Source organism: Suricata suricatta, chromosome 2 (assembly GCF_006229205.1).
Source record: "Suricata suricatta isolate VVHF042 chromosome 2, meerkat_22Aug2017_6uvM2_HiC, whole genome shotgun sequence".
Classification (NCBI taxonomy): Eukaryota; Metazoa; Chordata; class Mammalia; order Carnivora; family Herpestidae; genus Suricata; species Suricata suricatta.
This window is the reverse complement of record NC_043701.1, coordinates 179,287,292-179,296,554: the sequence shown is the minus strand read 5'-3', so window position 1 is coordinate 179,296,554 and position 9,263 is coordinate 179,287,292. Positions and strand designations below refer to the sequence as shown.

Genomic DNA, 9,263 nt, shown 5'->3' with positions numbered 1-9,263 from the left:
AGGAGGAAGCCACATCTTCCAACACGCTCCCAACCCTTTCCTCCACTTTCTTCTTTCTGGATCTCTACCCTGCAAGGCCACACGGCTGCCCCGGGGGACAAGCACGGTTGGTCCTGGCTTCTTTAGGAAAGTTGTGATTTGCTGGACAGCTGCATCCCCAACTAGGGATGAAGACTGCTTTTGTCCCTACGGCAGAATGGGAGAAGGTGGTCCTCTGGCCTTTGTTTGGGGACATTGCCACCTGATGGCATGCGGGTTGGTGGAGGATGCCAGAGTGCCTCTTTTTGCAAAGGGAATGTTCTGCCTTCTTTTCTCTTCTCTGTACTAGGACTCATTTGTGCATTTGGGAAGGAGTCTTTTTTAAAAAAATATTTAAATGTTTATTAATTTTTGAGAGAGTCAGAGTGTGAGCGGGGGAAGGAGCAGAGAGAGAGAGGGAGACACAGAATCTGAAGCAGGCTTCAGGCTCCAGGCTCCGAGCTGTCAGCACAGAGCCCAACTCAGCGCTCCAACTCGTGAACTGCGAGATCACAGTCGAAGTCGGACGCTTAATGGACTGAGCCCCCCGAGTGCCCAAGCACCCGAGCACCCCATGGGAAGGAGTCTTGTGAACAGCCAGGGCTGGAGCTGACCCAGCCTTCATCTTTCTGACCCGGCATCCTGTTCCTGTCCCCTGTCCCCACCTGCTCTGCAGGTGGCCTCAGGGGTATGGAGGAGAAGGCGGGGGCTGGAACGTACTTCTGGAAGGCCACCGTGGACTCTGGCTTTTCCTCTGGGACTGGAGCAAGGAGCTGCTGGTTAGTGTTTGGTTGGCTCAGGTCACAGTGGGGAAAGGGCCCGTCATTCCACATGGGACCTGAATTTGTCCTTTTGGCCAGCCTTAGCGGCTGCAGACTGAGGGGACCCATGCTGGGCAGCTCTCCTCTCTGCCCCGTTCCCCTTGATCCACCTGCTCTCCTACTGGTTAGAACCAGTTGCAGTGGATTTCTGCGGGGTCTGCGTCAGCGGGAGGAGGGCTGTTTTCCAAGCCTCTGGGCTGTGCCAGCTCACAAGCCATGACCACACCCTTGCTGGGACAAAAGTCAGCTCCTTAGTCTTATAAGAGGTGGCAGCTACTAAAAACCATCATCCTAGAAAGGTGAGGATAATGCTGGCAGCTAGTAATGAGTGCTCGGTGTAAGCCAGTCACCGTGACTGGTCCTTCACAGCATTGGCACATCGCAATGGTTTTAGGAGTTGTCCATCCCATTTTACAGGTGCAAAACCCAAGGCTTACCAAGGCCTCTGCGTTGCTGCCTGTCAAACCCTGAGCCCACTCTCTGTGAAGTTCTGCAGGCACCATTCCATTGTCGTCTGCCAATGACCTTCTCCGTAGGTCCTGTAGTGATGTTATACTGCAGGTGGGAGCCCTGGGACTCAGAGAGGCTCAGTGATTTGCCCTAATTACACGGTGATGGACCAGAACCCTGATCAGTCTGATCCCAGAGCCATCGCTGCATTTCCACCCCTGGGCTGCATTTCCACAGCAGGTGGAGACTCTGGGGAAGGAATATCCTTACAACCGAGGGACCTAATCAGCTTCGACTGTAACCCAGGGGCGGGGCACAGGCCATGTTCCACCATCTGCCCTCTGCTGGTCATGGAGTAGAGGTCACATTGCCACTGCTCAGCAAAGGCTGGACCGCCACATCATGGTGGCCAGTGCATGAGGCTGTGCTGGGTACTCCACAGCCTGTCTGTGTGTGGCCGGGGGCTGGCTGTGAGCCTGTGACTTCCTGTTGAGTTGAAAAGCCACGTGTAAGGGGCACCTGGGTGGCTCAGTAGGTTGAGGATCTGACTTCGGCTCAGGTCATGATCTCACAGTCTGTGGGTTCAAGCCCCGCATCGGGCTCTGTGCTGACAGCTCAGAGCCTGGAGCCTGCTTCAGATTCTGTCTCCTTCTCTCTCTGCCCTCCCTAGCTCACTCTTTGTCTCTCTCTCTCTCTCAAAAATAAAGACATAAAAAAATTAAAAGAAAAGCCACATCTGGGCTGCTCCCCAGGCCCTCCAAAAAAGCACAGTAACCTAGGCAAGCTCACTTTTCGGTACCTGAGTTGCAACATGGTCACCCTTTCACCAAAGCTGACGTATGAGCATTTCCTTGTTCTAGAAATCCATCACACACCTAGGAAATACAGACAGTGTCAGGAGCAGTCGGAGCCCTTTTGTTTCCAGGTTGGTTCATTGCTTCTTTCATCACATGGCCTTGCTTGGGGGCTGGGGTCCCCAGGCCTGGCCTCAGGGATCTCACAGTCTGCCAGGGAGGTGGAGAAGAATTTTGGGCAGCTCTCAAGCTACGATTGCATTGATGGATTGACTTATTAACTCGTTCCATGAATATTTATTGAGGATCTATTATGTGCAGGAAATTGATTTTTAAATTATTCTTATTCTGCATTCCTTTATTGGTTTGAGAATTGTAAAGTGCCTCGTGATGTGTTCTATAAAAACCCACCGGACCTGTGACCTTGGTCACTCCTAGAAGAAAGATCATCTCCCACAAATCAAGGCTTAGACTGAGGGTGTGGGCATGCTCCGTATGCATTTGAGCGAGAGCTAGCACCATCCTGTGTTTGTCACGACCCTGGCGCTGCGAGTTAGAGTCACCTGGGGGAGGGGGGTTTATAAAGGGTCCGTGCGGTTGCCGGGGCCTTACACCTACACATTCGGATCTGGTGGGTTTGAGGTGGGGACCTGGGGGAAAGGTGTCCTTTGAAGAATCCCCAGGTGATTTTCATGTGGGGCCTCACTGTGAACCATTGGTCCATACCAGTAGTTCTTAGCCTTAACCGCACATTAGAATCTTCTGGAGAGTTCTAAAAGTTCTCATGCCTAGGCTGCACCCAGTCTGCTAAATCAGAGCTTCAGGGGTAGCACGCAGCCAGCATATGGAAAAGCTCCCCAGATGATTCCAAAGTGCAGCTGAGATTGAGAGCCACTGGTCTGCTCTGATTTTATCATCATCACAGAGATTGTGAGATTGGAGCTGGGTTTTGAAGGATGGATAGGAGTTCGCTAGGATGCTATAGAAGAAGATGAGGCATTTCCAGGTGGAGACACCAGTAAGTGCAAAGGCAGCAGAACTCGAAGGATGATCATCACCCAGCCAGGTCCAGTCACTTCTTACCTGGACGCCTCAGGCCCAGCCAGAGCCCCAGAGCTGTCCCACCGGGGGACAGCGTGCCTTCTTCCGGACCTGTGTGGCCTCCCTGCTGCTGCTGTGGTCACACTGCATCTCGGATCCTCCCCTCTCCTTGTTGGTGATGGACGGCCTGGAGGGCAAGGCCTGAGGTGGGGAGACCAAGAAATGCATTTGTTTCAAAAGCCCAGATGAGAGTCAGGGAGGCTCCGGACCATGGTGGCAGCCAGCGGGTGAAGGGGAACATTCTGGAACCACTTCTGAGATGATGGGTCGATTTGAAATGGCTCTGCAAATTCCATTAGCAATAATCACGCCTCAGATAAACCTCATTGGCTATGAGGCCGCCACGGCGCAAAGCTTGCAAATTCTATAATATACTTCTTGTGAAGGGGTGGCATTGGTGTCTCTTCCCCCTCGAGGTGTGGGGACCGCAGTAATGAGGACTTGGTGCAAACCATCAAGGGACATGCAGAGCTTCTTGGAGAAGGGCCAAGCCACCCTCATCTAACGTGGTTTGGGGGAGGGACATGGATATTGGCCACCATGGAGCTCTCACACCCGTCGACCACCTCCAGTCCGCAGCCCCCAGGCACCTCTCATACGCCAGATCCGAAGTGAACTAGAAGCTTGGGGGCATCTCTCACTCCCCTTCCTCCTCACCCCTGTATCTGGCTGGTCACCGAGTCTCGGCCCATCTAGCCCACTGGCCAGTGCTGTGTGGCACATGCAACCATTTTACTTCGTCCACGGATTGGATTCTGCCGGCTGGAGTCCGGGGGGACTGCTCGTCTCTGCTCCACATTGTCTGGGGCCTCAGCTGTGAGGACTCACCTGAAGTTTAGATCCCTCGGGGAGGTATCTTCAGCCATATGTGTGGCAGGTGACGCAAAATCAGCTGCCCCTATCGGATGGAACCCAACATGGAATCATGGCTCTTCCGTGGCCTGGGTTTTCCTCCAGCATGGCGGCCTTGGGGGAGTCAGACTCTTCTAAATGGATGTCCAGGGCTCCAGGGGTGAGTGTCCTAAGAGAACCAGGACCTCGTCTCAGAGGTCATGCACTGTCACTTCCGCTGCACTCTGCTACCTGAAAGGTTGGCCCAAATGCACGTACAAGGGAGGCAGCAGCTCCTGCTGTGACTGGTCCCTATGGTTCCCGCGGTTCCCATGGTTCCTGTATTCTCCGTGGTCCTGGTAGTTCCTTTGGTCCCTGTGGCTTCTGTGGTTCTGATGGTTCCCGTGGTCCCCGTGGTTCCCATGAATTCCATAGTTCCTGTGGTTCCTGGGTGCCATGGCTCCCATGGTCTCCACGGTTCCTATGGTCCTCATGGTCTCTGTGGTCCTGGTAGTTCCCATGCTCCCTGTGCTTCCCATGGTTCCTATGGCCTCCATGGCGCCCATAGTTTCCGTGGTTCCCATGATCCCCATGGTCCCTGTGGCCCCTGTTGTTCCCATTGTCCCCGTGATTCTGTGATCACGGCCCAACCAGTCCTGGGGCTGGAGGGGCTTCCGGTGTGTGTAAGGGCCTTGGAGTTGTGGGGAACCCCTCCAGGTAGAGAGACAGTTCAGAGCAGGGAGGGCCAGGTGGGGCTCCGTGCCAGGGGGGGACCAGGCCCAGTCACAGCCTCTCCATGCAGCCTTTGGGCCCAAGGGCACTTTGAAGAGGCCCAAAAACCGAGCCGTTAAATTGCTTAGCTTTCTTTTTGTTATCAAGTATTGTGACGGGTACAATCCTCACCTGACCCTACGGCTTACTTTGGAGGGTGGCTGGGGATAGAGTGGGGGTCAAGGAGGGGACCAGTGTCCATGTGGACTGATGGCTGCAGAACTAGATGCAGCTGGCCACTGGCCACATCCAGCCAGTGGCATCTAAGCCCTGCTTTGCCAACCAGGTGTGTAGGTGTGTGCATGTGTGCATGTGTGCGTGTGTCAGTACGTGTGTAGGTTTACATGTCTGTCTGTGTGGCAGTGTGTCTGTGCACGTATGGATCTGAATCTGTGCGTGTCAGTGTATCTGTGTCTGCATGTGTCCTGCACGTTGACATGCGTGTTCATTTGTGTGCACGTGTGTCCAATTCTGAGTGTCGCTGTGTGTATATGTGTCTGTGGGTATCTGAGTGTGTGCGCACGCGTGTGTGTGTGTGTGTGTGTGTGACTTCTCTGAACCCCCCAAGGTGTCCTGACCGGTGGTGAGAGGCACTCTCCACCTGTTGCACTGAGCGGACGGGGGCTTTGCATGATGATGGGTGACGGCCTCGGTGTGCACACCTCCATCACCCCCCAGCCCCCCCGGTGTGCCAGCGCAGCTCCAGAGAAGCTCAGGGCCTCACCGGCCTTTCCTGATGTCTAAGGGGCTGATCTAGGCTGTTAGACTCCAGAGCCCAAGGCCTAACAATGCTAACCCGTGAATCCAGTAGTAGCCGGCCGCCCTGGAAGTACGCCCCGGCAACTGATCTCGCCCAAAGAGCAGGACGTTGGACCCACATGCCAGCCCTGGAACGCTGCCTCGGCTGGCATCTGTGAGCAAAGCTTTCTGTCTCCCCTTCAGGACCCCTCACATAGACTCACAGACTCGACACCGCTGGGGCCTCCTTGGGTGTCGAACGAGTGCTGAAGAGCAAAGCCACCCGCAGGCCTGCACAGGGGAGGTTTCCTGGGCCAGGTCTCGGTGTCCCTTCACGGCAGACACACTCGGGCCAACAGAACAAGATGGAGAGGCTAGCTGATTCCAAGATGTCACTTTGCTGCTGAGACATGCCGATTTAAAATAATCAAAACAGGAATGCCTAGTTGGCTCAGTCGGTTAAGGGTCCAACTTCGGCTCAGGTCATGATCTTGCAAGCTGTGGGTTCGAGCCCCGCATCAGGCTCTGCACTGACAGCTCAGAGCCTGGAGCCTGCTTCAGATTCTGTGTCTCCCTCTCTCTCCTACCCTTCCCTGTTCATGCTCTGTCTCTCTCTGTTTCTCAATAATAAATAAATGTTAAAAAAAAAAGAATAAAAGAGAGCAGTTTATTTATTGCCCAAGTCATTTCAAATGGAATTAGTCACCTAAATCAAATTTGCTATGGCTTCTTCTTTAACTATCTCCAGAACATTGAGTCTGCATGAACTCTGTGTACATGCGGAAAACTAGGCTTGGAGAGAAAGCGAGGTCCAGACAGGCCTCTGGGTAGTAAATTCAACCTGTTCGCTTACGATGACCAAAATGCTGTGAATAGATTCCAGTACTCACCTTCACTACAGCTCTTCTGCCGTGTAACGTGGGGTCCATCCTCCAGTGGCTCCCGGCAGGAAAGGAAGCTGAGGCTCGGACATGAGGGGACCTGGCTGGGTCACAGCCGAGGATGGAGCCACCATCCACAGGTCAGTCTGCCCCAAATCTAAAGCACGTTCTCTGGTCGGATGATACCATTCATGATCATGCAGATCATTTTATGCAAGTATATTCCATTGGTGGGATCAAGCGTGGGAAGGGGGGTGCGTTTGGGCACCAAACCGCACCCTGAACTCCCCCCAGTGCTACTGGGAGTATTGAGTGTGGAGGGGTAGGATTGCCAGATACCAGATATGAGAGGGGACGCCAGCTTACACCTGTACTTCAGATGAAGTGCAAAACACCGCCTGCCCATCCCTACCCTAAACGTTTACCTGTCGTTTATCTGAAGTGCAAAAATCACGAGGTGTCTTGTGTGTTTGCATCGAACTCTGGCACCCTGTGGTGTGGTAGGGGCTCCTCTTGTTACGGGTTCCCTCTCAGCCTCATTTTCCAGGTCAGATCTCGAAGAGCAGACACGGACCCTCCGCGCACCAGGGAGGGTGACTTGATCACAGAGGGGAGGTCCGAGGGGCTCTGCAGATGAACACGGATTCAGCTCTTCTGGCCACAGCTTGGCCAACCGTCTCTTTGCCAACAGTCAGTGGCATGGCCCCTTCAGAGAGAAGAGCCAGGTAAGGTCTGGCCTAGCCTCTGGCAAGTCCTTTCACTTCCATGCCTCAGTTTCTTCATCCGCAAAAGGAGGGTGATCATGGCACCTGCTGTCCTGGCGCTGTCTTGGGGAGCGGATGCGTCGGTACGAGAAACGCTCCCGCTCGTGCCTAAAAAGCACCACTGCTGAGTTTGTTGAGAAGCATGAACCCCATGGGACCGGCCCGGATGCCCTGGCCGTGGAGGGAGGGCGGACAGGAGCCGATCCCGGAGAACCCAACCCAGGATCCCGGCAGACCCGGGGAGGGGTGAGGGAGGGCGCAGGATTACTGGGCGTGCGCACTTGCCTTTGCTCAGGAGACATTACTTCTATGTATCATAAGAGAACCGTAAGACCACCGGTTCATCTGCTTCCTAGAAACATCTTGTTGGGTAAGAACAGACGTAACTTAAAGCGCTCCGACATGCTGGGTGTCATTCCGACCCGATGTCCAGCACCCAGCAGGCTGTGAGTCGCGGGGGCACGGGACATCTGGAAGTCACTCCAGGGCCACCGCGTGAACCCCCGAACATTTGCTGACAGAGTGGAGGGAACATGGGTGGTCTTCATGGACCCTGCGTGGCTTAGAATAATGTCCAGGGCACAGGACTCTCCAGGAGCGGGGAGCAAAATGTCCGTGGCGGCCGTCATGGCATGACACCCCGCCAGGTCCACCTAATTTCCTCTGACAGCCTGAGGTGCTGCACTCCCTGGCCCCGCCACAGTCGGACCCTCGGCTACAGGGACGCTGTCCCTTTAACTGGAAGAGCCTTCACAGAGATGACAGAAGGGGAGATGGGGCAGTGGCTGGTTTAAAAACAAGGTTGGTTTTTACTATTATTCCCACTTAATGCATCAGAGAGGGTGAGTGACTTCCTCAAGGTCACACAGTCAGCAAGGGGTGGAAACAGGACTTGAGGCTGGGCCCTCCTGCTCTAGGGATAGTCTTCCCAGACCCACCCACCTATCTATTTTCTGGTTTTGCACTGGGGACCTCCTGAGGACAGATCCGTCCAATCCCAAACCAGAAATGACCCCAGTCAACGGCCTCCTCTGAGCATCTCCTCTGTGCCAGGTGCGGGGATGCACATAGGAGAGAGAGACGGAATTCAGACCCAGTTCCTGCCCTAGAGGCGCCTGGATGTTCGGAGGGAGACAGACAAGTAAGAGTGGAGCCACGGATGGGGGGCACAGGGAAGGGGGTGAGAAGGGGGCGAGGAGCAACCGGGTCCCAGAGGCCCCCACCACAGCTACACTAACGAGGGGACCCCTCCCATTATCTCCTGCCCCTGTCCCAACGTCCACCCACGTCCATCCACGCCTCTCCTTAGACCCCAAGACCAGGGCCTCAGGGCACTTGCTCCTGGGGGCGGGGAGTCTCCCAACCACCTTCCGGCCCCGCCCACTCCGCAGCAGTGGCCACGCCCCACCAAGGGCAGGGGATGGGGTCCTGGTAGCCCTGGAATTTTGCTTTCTGAAACCCAACCCCCCACGAGCCTATCCTCCAGGGACAGTAACTTTAAGCTGTGGCGTGTGCCCTTCATTCTCCTTCTCTGTTCCTGTCCATCTCTTGACAGATGTAGTTAGATCATCTTGAGTAAGATGTTTAATCCCTGGCCAATAAGCCCACGCCCGGAGTAGCGGAACCATCAATAATCATGAGATTTATTGCATCAATTCCGGGGCTAGTGGAAAGAACGGTCGGCTTCTGGGGAAGCCCCAGCGGCTGGTGCCACAACGCGAGGTCTGCCAGCCCAGAGACAGGACTCTGCAGCCCCTCTCTGGTCTCTCGGGGGACCTGGTGCGGGAGGTGCAGGGGGGAGGCAGGCAGAGCGGGCCGGGATTGGCTGCCACATTTCTGAACACCTCAGGGGCTCCTCGTGTTCTCGCTGTCGGAATTTGACAAGTTCCAACTTGAAGCTGAAGTCTACAGTAATGGAAGTTCTTTGGAAGCAGACACGGGGTGGGGGAGGGGTTGAGGGGGACATGTTTCAATCTCAGGGTAGATTCTGAGCGTGCAGATATTTGGAAAGCTTCATTTTGTCTTTTTAAATTTTTTAATGTTTATTTATTTTAGAGAGACACAGAGCATAAGCAAAGGAGGGGCAGAGCGACA

The 9,263-nt window shown here is 54.7% G+C and overlaps 1 pseudogene; it reads right to left on the bottom strand.

The window, feature by feature from the left end:
• Positions 1-3,344: 3,344 nt before the first annotated feature.
• On the bottom strand, positions 3,345-3,540 carry LOC115286078 (annotated as a pseudogene).
• Positions 3,541-9,263: the final 5,723 nt, after the last annotated feature.